The sequence below is a fragment of the Primulina eburnea genome, chromosome 16, assembly GCF_022965805.1.
Source record: "Primulina eburnea isolate SZY01 chromosome 16, ASM2296580v1, whole genome shotgun sequence".
In the NCBI taxonomy this organism is placed as follows: Eukaryota; Viridiplantae; Streptophyta; class Magnoliopsida; order Lamiales; family Gesneriaceae; genus Primulina; species Primulina eburnea.
In genome coordinates, this window is record NC_133116.1 from 26539197 (window position 1) to 26561906 (window position 22710).

Here is a 22710-nt window from a genome sequence, read left to right on the forward strand (position 1 = left end):
GCCAGTTAGAATAATCTCTTCAGTTGAGTTTTTGACTGACAGGAGTGTTTGTCAAACTGAACTGAGAATCCATTATCGCATAACTGACTAATGCTTATCAGATTATACTTAAGATTCTCGATTAATAAAACATCATTAATGGTGAAGTTACCATGGATAAGCTTACCCTTACCCACAGTTTTACCTTTGGAGTTATCCCCAAAACTGATGTTTGGACCAGTGTATTTGACTAGTTGAGATAATAAATTTGAATCTCCTGTCATATGTCATCAACATCCACTGTCCAAATACCATATTGATCCAATGCTTGTACCTATTATCTGCAATTAAACACAAAATAAGATTTTGGTACCCTTTTCTATTTGGGTCCAAAGTTGATTAGTCCTTTAAGAATCCAGACTTGAATCAGTCTAACTGACCGTCCTGTTGCTGTATTCCATATGGTCCTTCCTTGTCTGTGTGTGCTTGGTGTATGGTGTGTGGATGATACAACATGTGTTTTGTCCTTTTTCAACTGATTGTTCAACCGATATCTTTTCTGAACTGGTTTACTGTTGTAGTAGTTTGAGTAGCCATTTGAATATTTTCTGCTGAGAGTTTTTAGTTGCTGACTCCATGAGTCAGTCTTGGTTGAGTATCTTGGGAAGACGAATCATCTTTACTACAGAATCCTAAACCAGTTTTATCATCAACTGATTTCTGAGAATTCTGTATATTAGTTAAAGCTTTAGATGATTTGTTCCAAGCCTGAATAAGCTCATTGTGCTTTGAATTTTCAAGCAACAATTTTTGAATCATTAATTGATCCCTGCTTCTTTCATTTCTGAGTTCAGCAATCTCCCTTCTCAGACTCAACATATCAACTGATTCATCAGTTTTTGTTTTATCGTCTTTGGGATCATCTTGCTTTGCTCTGGTTTTTTCAAACGATAAAGCGAGCTTTTGATACTCACTGACCATGTCATGAAGAGTTGAGATGAGTTCTTCTCTTGTAAAATCAGTTGAACTAAAATCAAATACCTGCTTATAGCTTGATTGATCTTCTATGTTATCAGCCATCAGACATTTTACTTCTTCCTCATCCTCACTAGAACTGCAAGAACTTTCTGGTTCTGACTCTTCGCTGTCAGTTTCTGCACATTTGGCTTTGCTATCTTCAGCTAGGAGTACTTCATGTTTCTTTCTGTAAGGCTTCTTGTCGTCCTTAGATCTCCTCTTATGCTCATACACTTTCTTCTTTCTTTCAGTTGAGGCTTGATTGTCCTTTTTAGGCTTGGGACAGTTAGCAATAAAGTGACCCGATTTGCCACAGTTGTAACATACATTAGACTCTTCTCTGGAGTTGTTTCTTTGATAATTCTTCTGAAAATTTCCTTGATTTTTCCTCATGAATCTTCCAAATTTCTTAATGAATAGTGACATAGCATCATTGCTCAGTTGATCAGCAGCTTTCTCAACTGAACCAGTTGGTTCACTTCTAACAGCAGTCAAGGCAGTAGTTGCTGCTGGGGTAGATGGTTCTCCTTCTCGAGTTTGAAGTTCAAACTCATATGCTTTCAGGTCAGCAAATAAATCATGAAGTTCAACTTTGTTCAGATCTTTGGATTCTTCATTGCCATAGTTTTGACATCCCATTCTTTGGGAAGTCCTCTGATTACTTTCAATGCTACTTCTTTATTTGTATACACTTTTCCAAGTGCATTCAGTTCGTTGATGATACAGCTGGTTCTTTCATCATATTCGTGCATTGTTTCTCCAATCTTCATTCTGATGTTGTCGAACTTCTGCACAACAACTGAAAGTTTGTTTTCCTTGGTTTGTTCATTGCCTTCACAAAGTTGAATTAACTTCTCCCAAATTTCTTTGGCGGTTTTGCACATTTTGATTTTACTGAACGTTACTTTGTCCAGTGTCTTATACAATATGTCTTTTGCAACATTGTCTAGATTTGCATTTCTCTTGTCCTCAGTAGTCCACTCATCTCTGGGCTTTTCAATTCAGTGAGGTGCCCCTTAAGTAATAGCAACAGCTGTGTTTGCTTTCAAAATCTTCATGGGTCCGTCGGTTATAACGTACCACATGTCATCGTCTTGTGCAGCTAGATGAGCCTGCATTCTGATTTTCCAATCATCGAAATCTTCTCTGGAGAACATAGGAATCTTATTGAATGAGGACATAGTGATCAGATTGAGTATAGATAGTCTTTGATAGGATATGCCCTGCTCTGATACCACTTGATAGGATCGGTTATTGACTAAAGAGTGTTTAGAAGGGGGGGTTGAATAAACACTTCTACGAATTTAAATGTTCTTCGAAAAAGGTAGTTCAGTTTTATTACAAACTGAACTAAGTATCCCGTCGGTCAATAACAATCAGTTAAACTGAATAAGCAGTTGCGGAAAGTAAACTGATTGAAAGATAGAGTATCTAACTGAAAATGAAAAACTGAAGTAAAGACAACACAATATGTTTCTGGATGTTCGGAGATTTGAATAACTTCTACGTCACCCCTTCTATCTCAAGGATATGATATTCACTAAAGGACTTTGATCGAGTACAACACTTGTACAGACCCACTTCAGTTAGGACTTATCTACTACCTAAACTGAAACTCTTAGTATAATACAATGATCTCTGTGAGTAACTGAACTTAGCACTTATTGAATTATCAATATTACAGAGTGCTAGTTTGCTCAACTTGTAGCCTTGATTGCTACGAATAGATCTAATAAGAGTGAGCTGAGATTTTGACAGAGTAATAGCAAGTTTGAGATTGATAGATCCTCGTTTTTCTTCAACTGCTCTTTAGTCATATTTATAGACTTATCTTTCAACGGTAACTTTGAATTTATGTATCCGTTGATTGCCACTTCATCATTTCTTGGACAGTGTTCTTGATTTCCACTTCATTATTGATTGTAAAACGGCGTTTTAATTTCAATAGCCGAAATACGTTGTTCTATGCGGTGCTGCTTTCCATATTCAGTTGCTGTCTGATATGTCTTTCTGTCTGTTGAATGATCTTTCCCGAGGTATCTTCAGTTGAGAGACTTTAATATTTTCGGCTGAATGTTTTAACTGATCAGTTCTCAACTGATCAGTTTGTGTCAGCTGATTTCAGTTGATAAGTCCAGCTGCCGAATTTGCTTTCGCGTATTAGTTGATTTAATCGATTGATTTATGTTTTGTCAAACTCCAGAATTTAGTTTCCAACATAATTGTAAAATAAAACTTTACAAAATTTGTTTTAAAAAATAATACTTTTTGGTCCTTTAAAAGTCTTTCGTTTGTCCAAACCAAATTCCTGGATAAAATAAAGCTCATCTCGTAAAATAATTTGAACTTTAAAATTTTTTTAGCAAATTTTGATCATATTTAATCATATTATCGAGCCTCAAAAACATTTATCGAATATCTTGGTCGTCCCGGTTCTTTTATCCCCAGCCTATTATCGAATGTCCGGAAAAAATCCTTCAACTTTATTAAATCATGAAATTTAAAAATTTAAGCATGTAAAATATAACTTTTAAGTATTTAAAATCAATTAAATAAAATAAATAAACAATTCAAATAATTTACATGAATGCGGTTTACGTGGACTGATTTTTAGGGCATTACAAATCTTCCCCCCTTAAATAAAATTTCTTCCTAGAAATTCGCCTATTCTTGATTATTGAAAAGCTCAGGCTCTCTCTGTAAGGTCCAGGAAATTTAAATTTACGTAACATGAATGCATGCAATATAGGGTTTTATTCAAAATATATGTTTATTTATTTTTATGCATGTAATGCATAACTATTTCATGGTTGGGATTTATTTCAGGTTATTTTTAAAATTTAATGATTTCGGTTTCTAGATACATTTCGTGCTCGAACGAGAAACGAAGATCGGGAAATTATCAGGAAAAATTACTTTATTAAGTGAATACTTTTAGTTAATTATTATGGAGTGTTTTTAAGTGTATTTTTCGAAAATGGGTCTTAATGGGTATTTTTACTCGCTTGGTCACCCTTTTAATCCTTTTAAAATCGGCCCATTAGCACTTGGTTATTTATTTAAATATTACACTAATCCACCCTAAACCTATCCCTAATCCTAACCATCAGCAACTGCCCACCTCATTTCAGAAGCCTCCTCTTCGGCATTTTCAAAGAAAAATAACAGCAACTCTTGGCCAATCCTTGCTCTTCCAAGGAAATTCCTTCCCGCTTCTCTGATGCTTCCCCGACGTGAGCCTCTTCGAGTTTTCTAGCATATAATCATCAAGGCATGCTATGTATTTTCTTTTCAAACATTCATGTTGTATTTATATGCTGATATGCGTGCCATTCATGTATAATTCATGGTCCTTGTATGGTTTTACATTTATGCTTCGATTTGTTCATGAAATCCGCATTATTATACATCCAATTCGCTTTTTTATAATCTTTGGGCAAGGGGATGTCGGATTTTCCATAAAGTCCATCGCTAATTTTAGCGACGGTTGTGATGATGTCTGTCGCTAATTGTTTCAGTAAAATAAAAAAAATTACTTTTAATAATTTAATAAATCTAACAACATTCATGATCTTAACGAACACTTAAAAATTTACAATAAATTGAAGGGAAAAAATTTACCCTAAATCAAAATTAAAATCGTGTAAGAGAAAAATTTTAAGTGTTGTGAAGTGGTGTGGAAGAAAATGGAGTGGGAAGGTTGATATTTATGGACAAGTTGCGACGAATTTTGATAAATCGTCGCTATTAGTGACGGTTAGTCATACACGGTCGCTATTGCTAATAGCGACAGTTATTCAAAAAGTGTCGCTAATTTAAAATTTTTAGCGAAGGGTTCGATAAACTGTCGCTAATTCAAAATATGAGACGGTTTAGATTAAAACAATCACTAAATTTAAGAAATGTGACGATTTTTAGAAACTGTCGCTAAATTTTGTGACAGTTTTGCTAAAACCGTCGCGAAATCTAGAAAAAGTTTAGTAAAACTAAATTATTGTTTTTTGTCCAAAAAGCACGCTAATTGATAACGGTTTCTAAAATCTTTGTCGATTGTCCAAAAAAAATTATAATAGACAAAAGTTTATAAAACTTTTGTCGTTGACCCTAAAAAAACGCTCAAAGACAACGGGGGGTCAAAGACAACGATTTTCTAAAAACCGTTGTCTTTTGCTTTAAAAATGTCACACAACAACGGTTTTTAAAAATACCGTTGTAAAAAATAAAAGACAATGGTTTTAGCGAAAAATCGTTGTCGTATGTGTGTTGTTGAATGAAAAATTTGTTGTAGTGGTTGCTGATGCTAGAGGGGTGAAACATGTCAAGGTTTAAGGAAAATTAGTACTAGGGTCGACACTAAGTGTTGTTGGCCGAAGGGTTTGGGAACAATGCTTTGAACGAGCTTGTTGGTGAATAGATCGGATGATAGGGAGGCTCGGCTATGCAAGGAACGTCCTTAGCCTGGGAGCAGGTCCTAATGGGTCTGGACCGTTGCCTAGGGTGGCTCGAACATGGCTAGGGCTAGGTTAGAGGCCGCATGATTGAGGGACATTTGTGTTGGTCTCAGGCGTGCTTGGGGTGTAGCTAGTGATCATGTGCGTGGTTTGGATTGCATGGGACTGTGGTCATCAGTCTTGTGGGTCTAGTAGGGTCCTAGGGTGGACTAGGTGAGGTTGGTTAGTGGTTGGTCCCATTGACTAAAGGCTAGGAACCATGATAAGAGAAAGGGGCGGGTAGGGTTTTGGATTGGCAACTTGCAGAATTTTTCCAGCAACATTCGGGGTATGGTTAAGATATTTAGGGGTCTGGTCTTGAGGGATTTAAGGCTGTAAATGTGTTTATAAGGTGTGATAAAAGTTGGGAGAAATTTGGTTAAGTTTCGGTTCGATTCCGGTAAAACCTGGACTCTTGTCCAGGTTTGAAAAGGAATCGATTAAATTTTGAAACGGGCTCGAGTTTATGTCTAAGAAATAATTTCGATTACGTTTTAGGATGTTTTAAGGAGTTTGGTAAGCTTTGGGTCCAAATTGTGAGGTACAGGGGTAAAATCATCATTTTGGGTTTCAAGGGGCAAAATGGTCATTTTTTACCAGGGGTGAGTTTTTAGTCCTGGTAGCGACCCGAGCACAAATTTATCATGCTTTTAAATGTATATGCATCATGAATATGATTTTTATGAAATTATAAAAAATACGTTGCGTGTTTGATTTTAAGTAAAAAAAAATTTACTTATATGCATGATTTTGTTATGTGATGAAAGTGATGATGTTTTGAAGGATGAGAATATGTTGTTACTAATGTTGTATATGTAAACAATAATGTTAAGGCCTAGGCACAGTGGATCGGTAATACTGTCGCTGATGTCCGACAGCCACCGGGTACCACGGCTATATGTAGATGGATACATCGATTAATGATGAGACGATAAAGCTGATACGAAAGCCATAATTAATGAACTGAATTCAATAAAATAAAATGTATATGTATATGATGTTATGTTTTGACACGTTATGATTTATACGACACATTTACGTTTATGCTTTTAAGTTCATGAAATGTATGTTGATTACAGTCTTTTTCATTGCGGTGTTCTATGTATACATATTTGCTATTAACGGTGCAGGTGTGTAGAGTCTTTAGACTCACAAAGCGTGAGTGATGAAAGGTGAGCACTAAGATGAGGAGACTGGAGGTGCCGAACTCTGAGTAGGCAGGGTTGGATGTGTGCGCACAACCCGAGGACCACACTTTTCCGCACATTTTGATTTTATGAATTTTGAGTAGACACGATTAGTTTTATACGTTTTTATGTTATGCTATTGATTTTCAGTTATTTATTTGTTTTATTTTATTTATGCATGGTTAAGGACCGAGTTGTCAAATTTTAAACTACAATATTTTTATTGACCGATTGTTTACGGTTATTTTTAGATAACATATTTTTCAGTAGGGTTGCATGCATGGTTAAGTATCCTCTCTTGGACTCTTCCATAGAAAATATTTTCATAATGGTATTGATATAAGTCACTTGGGTGAGCCCCAGCATCCTCTTTGATCTATCTCTATAGATTTGTATTCTCAATACATAGGAATCTTCACATATGTCTTTCATGGAGAATTTACTTGCTAACAATGCTTTAGTTGATTGCAGCAATCCTACATCATTCTCAATAAGCAGGATATCATTAACATAAAGTGATGAGAATATCATTGCACTCCCATTAACTTTCTTGTGCACACATGGTTCATCAGGATTGTTAGCAAAATCAAATTCTTAGATAGTGTTGTCAAATCTAAGGTTCTAACTTCTTGACACCTGCTTGAGACCATATATTGATCTCTGAAATTTGCATACATTATGCTCACTTGCTATTGATTTGTACCCTTTAAGTTGAGACATATAAATATCTTCTTTAATGTCCCTATTGAGGAATGTTGTCTTTACATCCATTTATCATATCTCATAATCATACCATGCTACTATGACTAGTAGTATTCTAATAGACTTAAACATAACTATTGGTGAATTAGTTTCCTCATAGTCAATTCCTTGCCTTTAAGTATAAACTTTTGCAACCAGTCTAGCTTTGAAGAATACCTTCCCATCTGCTCCAAGCTTTTTTTTGTAGATCCATTTGCACCTTATGGCAACGATTCCCTCAGAAGGATCCACTAAACATCCAGATTTGGTTTGAGTACATAGAGTCCATTTCAGAATTCATGGCTTCAAGTCATCTGGTTGAATCACTATAAGATATTGCTTCCTTGAAGTTCATTAGATCACATCCATCACAAGGCTCATCATGGCCTTGTTCATGAAGAATCGTATTTCTAGCATGTGGTCTAATAGTCCAATCAGACCTTCTAAGTATGTGTACTTCAACTACTAGCTGTTGGGGATCAAGTTCAACTTCCATTGTTGAGGGAGTATCTTGAATTTCTTCAAGTTCTATAATTTATCTAATAGAAATTCTGTCTCTAGAAGGTGGCATTTCTTGAAACAAACAATTTTGCTTCCTTGGGTTGATAGAAAACCAAAAAGAGTTCTTCGGATACTCCACAAAATAGCACAAAATGGATCGACTATCCAATTTGTCTATTACTATCTATTTACGTTAGCAGGACCTCCACATATTCTTAAATAAGAATATTTTGGAGTTTTTCCCATCCATATCTCATATGATGTTTTATTTACTGCTTTTGTATGGACATTATTCAATAATCTTTCCTCAGATTCAAGAGAAAAATCCAAAATCGATGTAGGCTAGAACGAACCATGTCCATCAAAGTTTGATTACGACGTTTAGAAACCACATTCAATTGTGGTGTCGCTGGTGGATTCCACTGTGAGAATCCTATTCTCTTTTAATTAATCCAAGAATTCAATACTCAAATATTCTTGAAACGTCCACTACTTATAAACTTTAAAATCCTACTAATTTTTTTTTTAAAATTCGAAACTTACACTTAAAATACTCAATATTTTGAACATCCAAAAATTAATTTAACATTTAAAATCTCAATTTAATAAAAGCCATGACTTGTTAATTACCCAAAAACCCTACATCGACCTTTAACAAGATCAAACTATCATCAAAATAAAGTATGAAAATCCCTAATTAAATCATTCAAAAAATCTTTAAAACTTTGACAATCAAGCTAATGCGGAAATTAATGTCCCTTGGAAGTGTACTGCCGGACTCGTCCTGTGACGTCCCGAAAATTTGAGGTCCACATGAACCACGTGCGTGCAAGTTATTAAATTCCTCATGTATTTTATTCTCATTTAATGCATGTTTATTTCATTAAATTTTGTTTTTATTCATGATTTATGAATTTTCATTATTTTAAATTATTATGAGTTTAGTGGGTGCATATTAAAACGTTTTCCTTGAGTTTCATGTTTCAGACGACGATTCGATGCGAGAACGGGGAAAAGAGACCAACGACGAATTTGACATTTTTAAAATATGGTATTTTATTTTAAGTTATGGTTGGGGCATTTTAAAAGAGTTATTTAAATTCTTAGCATTTTAGAAGCCTAATTTATGTATTTAGTTATTTTAGAATTTAAAAGCTTTTAAAATTAGTATTGTGTATTTCATTGTGCTAATTAGAGAATTTTATAAAAATTAGTGTGTGTGTTTATTTTATTTAAGAGATTTTGTAAAAATTATAGTGAGTTAGCATTGCATTAGCATTTTTTTTATTTAACATTTTAGGTGGCATTTTAATTAGTCTTTTTACTTACCTTGTCAATTGTTAATTAAGCACCATTTATTCTCCTAATTATACCTTTAATACCCACACACACGTTAACACACGCACACCACATTCACACACACGAAACCATCGGCCACTTCACACAACACACACAATTCCTTCAAAATATTTTTGAGAAACCTAGGGTTCTACAAGCTAGTTGCAGCCGCCCCATTTCCTCCAAAATTTCAAGCAATTTTCGTGAGTTCTTCAAGAGAAAATTAATGCCATGTTCGTCCCGGATCAATCCTCATGCCATCTCCGCTTCGGTATCGTCGTTACGGTATTTTTAAATATCAAAAGGCACGTATAATCTATTCTTTCTGCATCGATCCTGTCATATTATGCGTCGTGTTATTTTATGCGTGAAAATCCATGTGTGACGTTCGTCGTTTGAGCGGAAAATGGTTTGAATGCGTTTGAAATACTTTTTAGATCTGAAATCTCGCAACTTACTGTTCTGATGAAAACTGCGATTTTTCTGTCGGGATTTTGAGAAAACTTTCAACCAGAAAATTGTAGAACTTTTCGATACCTTCGATTTGATATAAAATTCGAGATTTTTGGATGACAATTGAGTGAGTTATGATGTTTTTCGTGGGACTGCTCAAACTGCGACTTTTACGAAAATTGCGTTCTTGAGATTTTATGGTTGCAGGCTTCGTTGGGGATCGACGGGTGATCGTTGCTGCGTCTAGGTATGCTTAGTATGCTGTTGGGTTGTTATTTGATAGGTCGTTTAGTGTCGATAGGCACTCGACTACATTAAAGTCGTAGGAAATGTTTCGGTGTCAATTGCCACGTTTTTGAATGATAATGCGTCGTAAAGTGAACATTGTTGCTTTGGGAGTTTATACGAATGTGTTTTAAGGTTATGACAAGCTAGGATGGGTCTCGAGGTGTCCACTCATAGTCCGTACAATCGAGTCGAGAGCGCTAAACAAAGCATGTACAGAATTTTCGTGAATTTTCTTGTCCCGCGAGTACACGGACCCTCACCCGGACCCCCACACGGGGTCCGTGCCATTGTTCCTCAGTAGTGTCCAAAACCCGAGTCTACACGGACCCCTTGACGGACCCTGACACGGGGTCCGTGCCTTCTTTCCTCTGTACACACGCTTATACAGTATGTACACGGACCCGGACACGGACCCATGCACGGGGTCCGTGCCTCCCCTCCTTCTTCCGAGTATCCCTTCACCGCACCTAGACGGACCCGTACACGGACCCGGGGTAGGGGTCCGGGTACTCACTGTTTGGGAAAGATTTGAAAGTTGTTTTCGGGGTTTGAGGTCATGGTTTAGTGCAAGGATTATCCAGGGTCGTGTTGTGGGAAATTTTAGAATGTCCTAAGTAATGATTGAACTTGAGAGTAAGTATGATTTCTACGTTTAAGTTATGCAAGGTAAGTATGCAAATTAAAGTTAGTACGAATCCCTCAACACCAAGTAAGTATGTTGACGTGCAAAAGAAAGTATTTTAAGTTTTGAGGTATGCTAAATGTCGTGTGACAAAATTATGTTAGGATTGGAAAGCGTTAAATTATGAACGGGGACCAATCCGCCCGTTAAATTATGAACGGGTTAGATCGTGGTTGGAAAGGGGACCAACCAGCCCGTTAAATTATGAACGGGGATCTTATGTATGCGGCAGTGGATACGTCCCTGTCAGCCCAATACTGTGGTATAGTCTGATCAGGCTCTTTTATGTTATGGGTCACATGCTTTGAAACATCCTCTACGCAAAATGATGAAGTTACATATGTTCAAGTATGCAGTATGTTTATGAAAGTTTATGTTGATGGCACGTCTAACTACGTACGTACTTATGTTTAAGTTTATTATGCAAGCTCAAGTTTCAAGTTATGTATGTCCTATTTTTAAGATGCATGCGATTTTATTATGTAGTACTCGTTATTCCAGTTTATACGTGTTGAGTCTTTAGACTCACTAGACTTGATCGATGCAGGTGACTATGTTGAGGAGGCAGGAGGTGATGACCAAGGGGCAGGCTTGGGCTGAGTGGCAGGCTAGACCCGAGGACCGCAAAGTTTACGTTTTATGCAAAGTTTAAAAATACTCTGAGCTTTTAAGCATCTGGATGCGAAATATTTTTAGACAGTTCTTTTAACAAAAGTAAAATTGGTGACGGATGATTGTGAGATTATTTTATGAATGTTGAGTGACGACCGTATGAGTGTTTACGATTAAGAAAATTTTTAATTTTTCCGCAAATTTTAAGTATGAAAAGTACGGTTCGTTACAGTTGGTATCAGAGCGGTGTTCTTGTAAAGGGTTACGCCTACTGCCAGTCGCAAGAAGCTCACGAAGTCACACCTCAAGTCTGTAAGTTTTAAAGTTTTAAACTATTTTATGTAGTAAGCATCAAGTCATGATTTCAGTATGTGCATGTTTTTAATGCTATCAGTTGTATGTTTGTATGACATACGTTGAGAGTGCATATTTATCAGTTGTTGTGGTTTGAGTTTGGATCTTTAAAGTTTTTATGCATATTACGACATGAAAAGCGAAACTATATGATTTTCATGCATGTTGGTTTTGTGGTATTGGACATGATTAAGAATTTGACTTTTGTGTGCTACGAAATATTGATAACGATTTGAGCATATTGATTTTTGGTTAATAAGCACTGATGTTCTACTCTTTGAGTCATAAGTTAGTATGAAAATTCTGAATGCTTTCGGGAAGGATATATATATATATATATATATATACTGATGATGATTCGAGGTTACTTGTTGAGTTAAGTTTTGAAAATTTCGTTTAAGGGTTAATGATCCGAAATCTTGTGACGACCTTTAGAAGTATAAAAAAAAATTATGTATAAGTTGGGATTTTTAGTATTGATGGAAATGTAAGGATTAATTATTTGAGACTACGACGATATTTGGAAGTATACAAGCATAGAATTTATTTAGGATGCATGCTCCCCCTAGTTGGATTTAAGGATTTAATTGCACGAATTGAGAATTTTAAGGACCTAGTGGTAATGACCAATGGTTTCAGGACCTTAGTGCAAAGATAAAAAAAAAAAATCCTAAGGGACTAGTTTCGAAGTTATCGTTTGAGATTAAATTCCGAGTTTCGAGGATTTTAAGGTTTAATGAGACTAAAATCGAAGATTTTATTGGGGACCGGAAATGCAAATTTTGAAGAGTTGTAGGGCAAAAAAATGTAAGTTCGAGAACTTTAAGGGTCAAATGGCAAATTCAGAAAATTTTGGGGATTAAATTCGAATTTTTGAGGAACACTTGGGTTAAATCAGTAAATTTCGAGGCTATGAGAATTGAATTTGGGTCTAATAAGCTTAAAATTTTTGAATTTTATGTTGCGAGGAACTTACACAATGGAATTAGGAACACCAAGAACTTATGGGTAAATGTTAAATTTCCGAAATTTAGGACAAACTGGATAATTTTGAGGAAATAATGAATTAATGCTACAATTTTAAGGAATTTGGGGGACTAGTTTAGCAGTAAGTGAGAATTGAATGGTTTAAATGATAGGAATTCTCGATGATTTAAGCTCGAAGAGATCATTAGAACCTTGAAGTATCTGGGTTATAATATTATAAGAAATGGTAATCAAGGGGATTGTAAGATGAATCGACATTGGGCTCGAAAAGTTAAGCGCTAGTGAATTAATGTTGTGGCAAATTTAAAATTCAGGGTGATAACGATTTGAGGTAAAGTTGATCGGTTAGCTAAGTTATAAAGGTAGACATTGAGTTAGCGAATTTTTTTTTTTTGGGAACTTAAGTTGATGTGTCATAAGTTTTAGTCATGATTGTAACAGTTAAGCTTGTACCTTTGTTGGAATTTGATTTTTCTAGAAGGTTGGGTATGGTTGATGATTAGGTTATTTGATAGACAACACATGTAAAAATTGAGGTAGACATCTTGTCTTGGGAAATTTTTGTAGGTTATTAAGAAACTTGAGAATAAGTGAATATGTGTGTTGGAATTATGTTATCCAAAACTATTTGGACTGCGTAAGGTTGAATTTCAAATTCATGGGATATTTGCTCATACGGAATTTTTGGGTGAAATAAAAACAAAGGGAATTATTGGTGTTCAACATAAGTTATCAATAAATGAATATTAAGATTTTATTGAGTAAGAAATCTACAAGCTTGATATGGAGATTCTAGAATTCTAGGGGTTATAAGTGGAGTTGATTCATTAGAGTTAGTCCATTATTAATAAAGGAAGCTTATTAAGTTTTATACGCTAGAATTAATTGAGTATTGGGGATACGTCTAAGTGGGACATTCGTTCCAATGAGGAAGGCTCAAGTGTCTTAGGCTTTAACTATATTGTAATCGTGAAGAAAATAGTTTAAGCTTGTGATTGATGATAGAAAGTTTTTCTTATTTTAGGAGAGGATCGATATTATATATTTTGGGGTTTTACGGATTTATGTTACTCGAAATTAAAGGTTGGCAACAATTTTATATTTGAGATGTACTCGTAAATAGCTAAGTTATGTAATTTTGTATCGTAAGGTAAATATTCAATTCAAGGATTGTAGGCCAATATTATTATGAGGATTAAGATAAGATTTAACTTTTAAGTGTATTGCTGAGGATGGAAGTTGATCAGTAACCGTTGGTGCTAAGACCTCTTAGGTTGGACTACATAAATGCGTATGTAATAGTTCGATGAGCATTAGGGGTATGGTATGAGAAAGTAAGATACGATAAGTTTGAACCTCTATTTCTAATATTGGGAATTGTGAGAAAAGTCAGAATCCGAGATCATAGTAAAGTAAAAGTAAGTCGCCATAGGTCGCTTTAAGTTGCGATTCGCGAACAAGGCTTTTGGTAGGCAATTTAATTAGGATTGAAGAGACGTAAGGACAACATACGACTTAATTTATCAGAGTAGCGCAGCGGTAGCGTGGATTGTTGGGATACTAGAATTAAGAATCTAAACTTTTGGATTACCGAGGATAAGCGAATTTCGGGGACGAAATTCAAATTAAGGGGGATAGATTGTGGCGTTCCGAATATTTGAGGTCCACATGAACCACGTGCGTGCAAGTTATTAAATTCCTCATGTATTTTATTAAATGAGTTTAATGCATTTTTATTTCATTAAATTGTGTTTTTATTCATGATTTATGAATTTTCATTATTTTAAATTATTATGAGTTTAGTGGGTGCATATTAAAACGTTTTCCTTGAGTTTCATGTTTCAGACGACAATTCGATGCGAGAACGAGGAAAAGAGACCGACGACGAATTTGACATTTTTAAAATATGGTATTTTATTTTAAGTTATGGTTGGGGCATTTTAAAAGAGTTATTTAAATTCTTAGCATTTTAGAAGCCTAATTTATGTATTTAGTGATTTTAGAATTTAAAAGCTTTTAAAATTAGCATTGTGTATTTCATTGTGCTAATTAGAGAATTTTATAAAAATTAGTGTGTGTGTTTATTTTATTTAAGAGATTTTGTAAAAATTATAGTGAGTTAGCATTGCATTAGCATTTTTTTTATTTAACATTTTAGGTGGCATTTTAATTAGTCTTTTTAATTACCTTGTCAATTGTTAATTAAGCACCATTTATTCTCCTAATTATACCTTTAATACCCACACACACGTTAACACACGCACACCACATTCACACACACAAAACCATCGGCCACTTCACACAACACACACAATTCCTTCAAAATATTTTTGAGAAACCTAGGGTTCTACAAGCTAGTTGCAGCCGCCCCATTTCCTCCAAAATTTCAAGCAATTTTCGTGAGTTCTTCAAGAGAAAATTAATGTCATGTTCGTCCCGGATCAATCCTCACGCCATCTCCGCTTCGGTATCGTCGTTACGGTATTTTTAAATATCAAAAGGCACGTATAATCTGTTCTTTCTGCATCGATCCTGTCATATTATGCGTCGTGTTATTTTATGCGTGAAAATCCATGTGTGACGTTCGTCGTTTGAGCGGAAAATGGTTTGAATGCGTTTGAAATACTTTTTAGATCTGAAATCTCGCAACTTACTGTTCTGATGAAAACTGCGATTTTTCTGTCGGGATTTTGAGAAAACTTTCAACAAGAAAATTGTAGAACTTTTCGATACCTTCGATTTGATATAAAATTCGAGATTTTTGGATAAAAATTGAGTGAGTTATGATGTTTTTCGTGGGACTGCTCAAACTGCGACTTTTACGAAAATTGCGTTCTTGAGATTTTATGGTTGCAGGCTTCGTTGGGGATCGACGGGTGATCGTTGCTGCATCTAGGTATGCTTAGTATGCTGTTGGGTTGTTATTTGATAGGTCGTTTAGTGTCGATAGGCACTCGACTACATTAAAGTCGTAGGAAACGTTTCGGTGTCAATTGCCACGTTTTTGAATGATATGCGTCGTAAAGTGAACATTGTTGCTTTGGGAGTCTATACGAATGTGTTTTAAGGTTATGACAAGCTAGGATGGGTCTCGAGGTGTCCACTCATAGTCCGTACAATCGAGTCGAGAGCGCTAAACAAAGCATGTACAGAATTTTCGTGAATTTTCTTGTCCCGCGAGTACACGGACCCTCACCCGGACCCCCACACGGGGTCCGTGCCTTTGTTCCTCAGTAGTGTCCAAAACCCGAGTCTACACGGACCCCTTGACGGACCCTGACACGAGGTCCGTGCCTTCTTTCCTCTGTACACACGCTTATACAGTATGTACACGGACCCGGACACGGACCCATGCACGGGGTCCGTGCCTCCCCTCCTTCTTCCGAGTATCCCTTCACCGCACCTAGACGGACCCGTACACGGACCCGGGGTAGGGGTCCGGGTACTCACTGTTTGGGAAAGATTTGAAAGTTGTTTTCGGGGTTTGAGGTCATGGTTTAGTGCAAGGATTATCCAGGGTCGTGTTGTGGGAAATTTTAGAATGTCCTAAGTAATGATTGAACTTGAGAGTAAGTATGATTTCTACGTTTAAGTTATGCAAGCTAAGTATGCAAATTCAAGTTAGTATGTGCAGCAGCGACGGCCCCGATCGAAGTCCAACGAATCCCTCAACACCAAGTAAGTATGTTGACGTGCAAAAGAAAGTATTTTAAGTTTTGAGGTATGCTAAATGTCGTGTGACCAAATTATGTTAGGATTAGAAAGCGTTAAATTATGAACGGGGACCAATCCGCACGTTAAATTATGAACGGGTTAGATCGTGGTTGGAAAGCGTTAAATTATGAACGGGGACCAACCAGCCCGTTAAATTATGAACGGGGATCTTATGTATGCGGCAGTGGATATGTCCTTGTCAGCCCAGTACTGTGGTATAGTCTGATCAGGCTCTTTTATGTTATGGGTCACATGCTTTGAAACATCCTCTACGCAAAATGATGAAGTTACATATGTTCAAGTATGCAGTATGTTTATGAAAGTTTATGTTGATGGCACGTCTAACTACGTACGTACTTATGTTTAAGTTTATTATGCAAGCTCAAGTTTCAAGTTATGTATGTCCTATTTTTAAGATGCATGCGATTTTATTATGTAGTACTCGTTATTCCAGTTTATACGTGTTGAGTCTTTAGACTCACTAGACTTGATCGATGCAGGTGACTATGTTGAGGAGGCAGGAGGTGATGACCAAGGGGCAGGCTTGGGCTGAGTGGCAGGCTAGACCCGAGGACCGCAAAGTTTACGTTTTATGCAAAGTTTAAAAATACTCTGAGCTTTTAAGCATCTGGATGCGAAATATTTTTAGACAGTTCTTTTAACAAAAGTAAAATTGGTGACAGATGATTGTGAGATTATTTTATGAATGTTGAGTGACGACCGTATGAGTGTTTAAGATTAAGAAAATTTTTAATTTTTTCGCAAATTTTAAGTATGAAAAGTACGGTTCGTTACACGTCCACTCAAGCGTCAACGCCTCTCTTCATCTCATCCTCACCTGCAACATTAAAACATAGAGAGTCTAATGACTCAGCACGTTCTAAACATGAATAGAAAATAATACATATACAAGCACAAGAATTAAAATTATATTTTTATTCAAACTAGCATAAATTTGTAAACATCATAAATCGTCAAATCATAAAACTTTCCATCATTTATCGTTTTGGGTGAAATTTGATCCTTGAAAGTGACTAGCTGTATCCTCTGGTCTACTGATCAGTTTTAGCTCACCGTTGCGCATGGGGACAGGCACTAGGCACCGACGTAAAATGGAAATAAGATTTTTGGGCTCCCTCTGGGGCCTTCTACCTCACGATATCCCAAAAAATAATATATCATATCATATTCTTTTTTCATAGTCAATTCATAACCTTCAAAATATTTTTATTTTCTTTTTAATAATAAAGTATCATGTCATTTCTACATTTGAAAAATAGCATTTTAACAGTCAAAATTGCACAACTTTATCATAATTCATAAAATCTCTTACTATCATCGTAAACATTTTAAAATATCATTTAGCATGTGTTATGATTCTTCGGGACACTACCAGACCTTTTGTACAACCCGATACGTAAAATGACCATTTTACCCTTGCACTATAAAATTCTCGATTTTGACTTTTTCCCATTTTTGTTGACTCGAGATTATCCCAAATTATTATTTAAGCATAAATTTTACTTTTAATATTTTTATTTAACGTAAACTTGAACTTTTAGATTTAAAGCTCTTTAATCACGAATTAATCATAACTTTGATATTTTCTTCACAAACTTTAAACATAAACTTTTTATACCTAAACTACCCTCGTGAACCAATCGACCCCTGTGGACTATGATTCGAATCGCTTCTTCTCCTAGACTCAAAACCGAACCCTAAACACTAAGACAAGCCATCACTTCACGCGACTCGAGCCACCTTGGACAAAACCATTCCCAGACCCTCATGTACCTTAACCGGCCTAGCTTAGACCAGCACCGAGCCATCCCACACAACTGCCACCAGCGTGCACCTATCCTCTTAACCCCAAAGTCGCGTCCCTCATCCTACTTGAGCCACCATGGACCATTGCCGCACCAGGCCCCATCCCGACCCATATCCATCCTCCTTAGACCTTATCGGACCAGCCTAGCCAGGCCCAACCGAGCCGCACCCTCTTCTGAAACACACCAGCCATGCGCACATGTTGAGAAGTCCTAGCGCTTGTGGACTCATCCTTCCCTGCTACCACCGAGTCCATCCACTCATTGACTCCACCTAACCTCTAGACACAGCCAACAGGGTACCATGATGTGGGGACCCGGACGCTAATCATGTTCTTAATCGTCATTGGGACTAAATCAATTATAATAAACAGGGTCTAATTTTTTTTTTTAAAATGCGGAAGGTGATGGAATCAAACTCCTATACATATCAGTATAAAAGTATAAATCTCATATATCATACAATAATTTACATCTCAGGTTCAACACCTAACTATCAAGAGTTTAAACTCTATCACTAGTCCAAGTCCGGAATCACCACTCTAATCTCAATCTGTCTTCACCTCTGTGACCCTGTATCTGTCCCACCTGTTGTCATGCACACATACAAACAAGACAACAGCCGGATAACTCCGGTAAGATATAAATATCCCAGTATAAACAATGTATTAAATGCAATCATATAAAACATATATAAAAGCATAAACAAACATCAAAACATGTATCTAATCTGACTACATGAATCCATGCCTCGTGATCTAATCTTATCTTATCTCAAATCTAGGGATCCCAATCTAATTTAGACTTTGGTATGTTGTATCGAGTGTCTACGATAGTCGTCGATCTACATCTAAAGCTCATCGATACACCGTAAGTCTAGAGTCTTATCGGTTCTGAGGAAGACTCGGCGGTTCTGCCCTAGCTAGGCTGCTCTGCCCTAGACTCAAACTCTGACTCTGCTCTAAGTCAATAGATTAGCATATCAATCTGATAATCTGCAAATATCAATGCAATAAAATAAAGTATGTGATTTAAGGAAACTCAAGTCAAACCTAACTCGAGTTGTGCAATCCCGAATCAACATTTATTTATACCTTTCTTGCTGTCGCTCTGATACAATCGAAGTCTTAATTCAAAGTCTGTCACTGTTTAATCTGGCAATGACAATATCAGTATTCTGTATCAATATTCTAATCAAATCACAACATCTCTGTTTTATCAAATTCTGACAGTGCAACAGTACACTCTTCTGATATCTGTGCTACCAAACCAATATCTACTAATTCCCATAATTTACAATCAACCATTGTACAAATCTGATATCAATTCCAGTCAATTTCATTCTGAAATTCATAACAATTCCATATTCAGCCCGTTTCTTAATCTGACTTCAATTCTACGCTGTCTAACATGTCAAGAACAATATATATGACGTGTATTCAATTCTAATAACATCATAATTTCAAAACATGTCAAAACGTAGTAAAACTTACGTCCAGTTGTATCCTGCGTTAATAGGAGCACAGTACGGAAGTCGGATTTAAAATCTAACTGACGGATCGATCGCAAGTCGAATTCTAAACTCAAAGAACAAAAGTTTCCTCTGAATTCTCGTTTTTCTTTTCAAAGATTTACGTTTGTATATATATATATAAATATATATATATACACCTACGTACATGCAACAAGCCAAATGTCGATTTTCCCTTCTGCATGTCTCGCGCATATGCGCGACATTTCTGGCGCATATGCGCGAGACCTACTGGTCTCGATCTTGGAAGTTCGCGCATATGCGCGACATTACTGGCGCATATGCGCGAGGCCTGCTGGTACTCAACTGCATAGGCTCGCGCATATGCGCGACATCTTCCGCGCATATGCGCGAGGTCTTCTGCCTGTTTGGCGCATGTGCGCGCATCCGGTCGTGCATGTGCGCCGATGATACTGTCCTCGCACATCAATTTCCATACGCGATCTCATTTTGTGTCTCGGTTAGCCCTTTCATAATCGTCTCGATTAAAAATCAATAATCGTAATTTAACACGATATAAACCCCCCCTAAGATACGATTTCGTCCTCGAAATCACAGGCATTTCATTCGTATCAACAAGGAGTATATACAAAACTGTATATAAAAAATTTACATTATCGAAACAACTCTGGAAACTCTTGTCTCATATCTGATTCAGTTTCCCAGGTTGCTTCTTCAGTGCCATGACGAGTCCATTGAACTTTACAAGTGGAATAGTCTTCGTTCGGAGCTGTTTTTCTTTACGATCAATAATCTGAATCGGTTTTTCAACATAGCCCAACGTCTCATCCAGTTCGGCCTCGTCTGGTTGAATAGCATGTGAAGCATCAGGAAGGTACTTCCTTAATAACGATACATGAAATACATCATGTATCCCAGATAATGAAGGCGGTAAAGCGAGTCGATAGGCACGATCTCCTATCTTCTCGAGAATCTCATAAGGCCCGATGTATCGTGGAGACAGTTTCCCTTTCTTTCCAAATCTGACAACTTCTCTGAAAGGTGATATCTTCAAAAATACTCGGTCTCCTACGTCAAATACCAACGGTCTGCGTCTAACATTGGCATATTTGGCCTGTCTGTCTTGCGCTGCCTTCATTTTCTTTCGAATTAGCTTCACTTTTTCTGTCATATCTCTGATAATATCTGGTCCAAGTTCAGGCAATTCAGAGATATTATCCCAATAAAGAGGGGATCGACATTTCTTTCCGTACAACGCTTCGAATGGTGTCATCTCAATACTCGTCTGATAGCTGTTGTTGTACGAAAACTCACAAAGCGGCAATGCATCTTGCCAATTAGTGCTGAAATCTAGCACTACTGCTCTCAGCATATCCTCCAGTGTCTGGATAGTCCGCTCTGACCGTCCGTCGGTCTGTGGATGATATGCGGTACTCAAATGTAATTTTGTACCGATAGCCTGCTGCAAACTCTGCCAGAAGTGCGAAGTAAATCGAGGATCACGATCTGATACAATCGACTTCGGCACTCCATGCAATCTGACCAGTTCTCTGACATAGATCTCTGCCATCTGGTCAAATATGTACGTCATCTTGTACGGAATAAAACATGCGGATTTGGTCAATCTGTCAATTACGACCCAAATCGCATCACAACCTTTGGAGGAACGCGGCAGCTGCGTCACAAAGTCCATGGAAATGTGATCCCATTTCCACTCAGGAATGGACAAACTCTGTAATAATCCTCCTGGTTTCTTTCTTTCTGCTTTCACCTGCTGGTAATTCAGACATTTGGAGACAAACTCGGCAATGTCAGTCTTCATTTGTTTCCACCAGAACTGTCTTTTCAAATCATTGTACATCTTTCTGTCACTAGGATGAATACTGAATCGACTGTTGTGCGCTTCTGCCAATATCTGGCGTTTCAAATCTGAAACATTCGGCACAACCAGACGATTATTCACATACAAGACGTTATCACGTACCTGATATTCTGATCGATGTCCTGTTCTAATAATCGATACTGATTTCTGTACATTCTGATCAATTTTCTGAGATGCTTTGATTCTCATAATCAGCTTTGGTTCTACTTGCACCGTATAAAGTCTCAACGGTCTATAATCTGTTTCAAATGCTAATCCTGACAAACAGCAGTCTTCTATCAAATTTGAAACACCAACCGTCGATAAGGATAAAGAACATACCTTTCGACTTAATGAATCTGCTGCTGCATTAGACTTTCCTGGATAGTATTTGATATCACAAATCAAAATCTTTAAGCAAATCAAGCCATCTTTGCTGCCTCATATTCAATTCAGATTGTGAAAACAGATAGTTCAAACTCTTATGATCAGAATATATTTCAAACTTTTCACCATAAAGATAGTGTCGCCATATCTTTAATGCAAAAACAATGGCTGCCAATTCTAGGTCATGAATTGGATAACGGGTCTCGTGTGGTTTAAGCTGTCTTGAGGCATAAGCAATAACATGCGCTCGTTGCATCAACACACATCCCAACCATCTGTGAGAAGCGTCACAATAAACTACAAAATCACCAGTACCGGATGGAATAGTCAACATCGGTGCACTGGTCAATCTCTTCTTCAACTCCAGAAAACTGGTCTCACATTCTTCAGACCAAACAAATGGAGCATTCTTCTGAGTCAGCTGAGTAATTGGTTTAGCTATACTCGAGAAATCTTTAATGAAACGACGGTAATATCCCGCTAAACCCATAAAACTGCGAATTTCAGGCACTGATGTCGGTCTTGGCCAAGAAATCACAGCTTCCACTTTACTGGGATCAACGGATATACCATCTCCAGATATAATATGACCCAGAAATACTACCTGTCTTAGCCAAAACTCACATTTCGACAGTTTCACATATAATTTCTCAGCTCTTAAAATTCGCAACACTGTTCTTAAATGCTCAGCATGATCACTCATATTCTTCGAATAAATCAAATATCACCAATGAATATAATCACAAATTCATCGAGATATTTCTGGAATACACGGTTCATCAACCCCATAAATACAGCTGG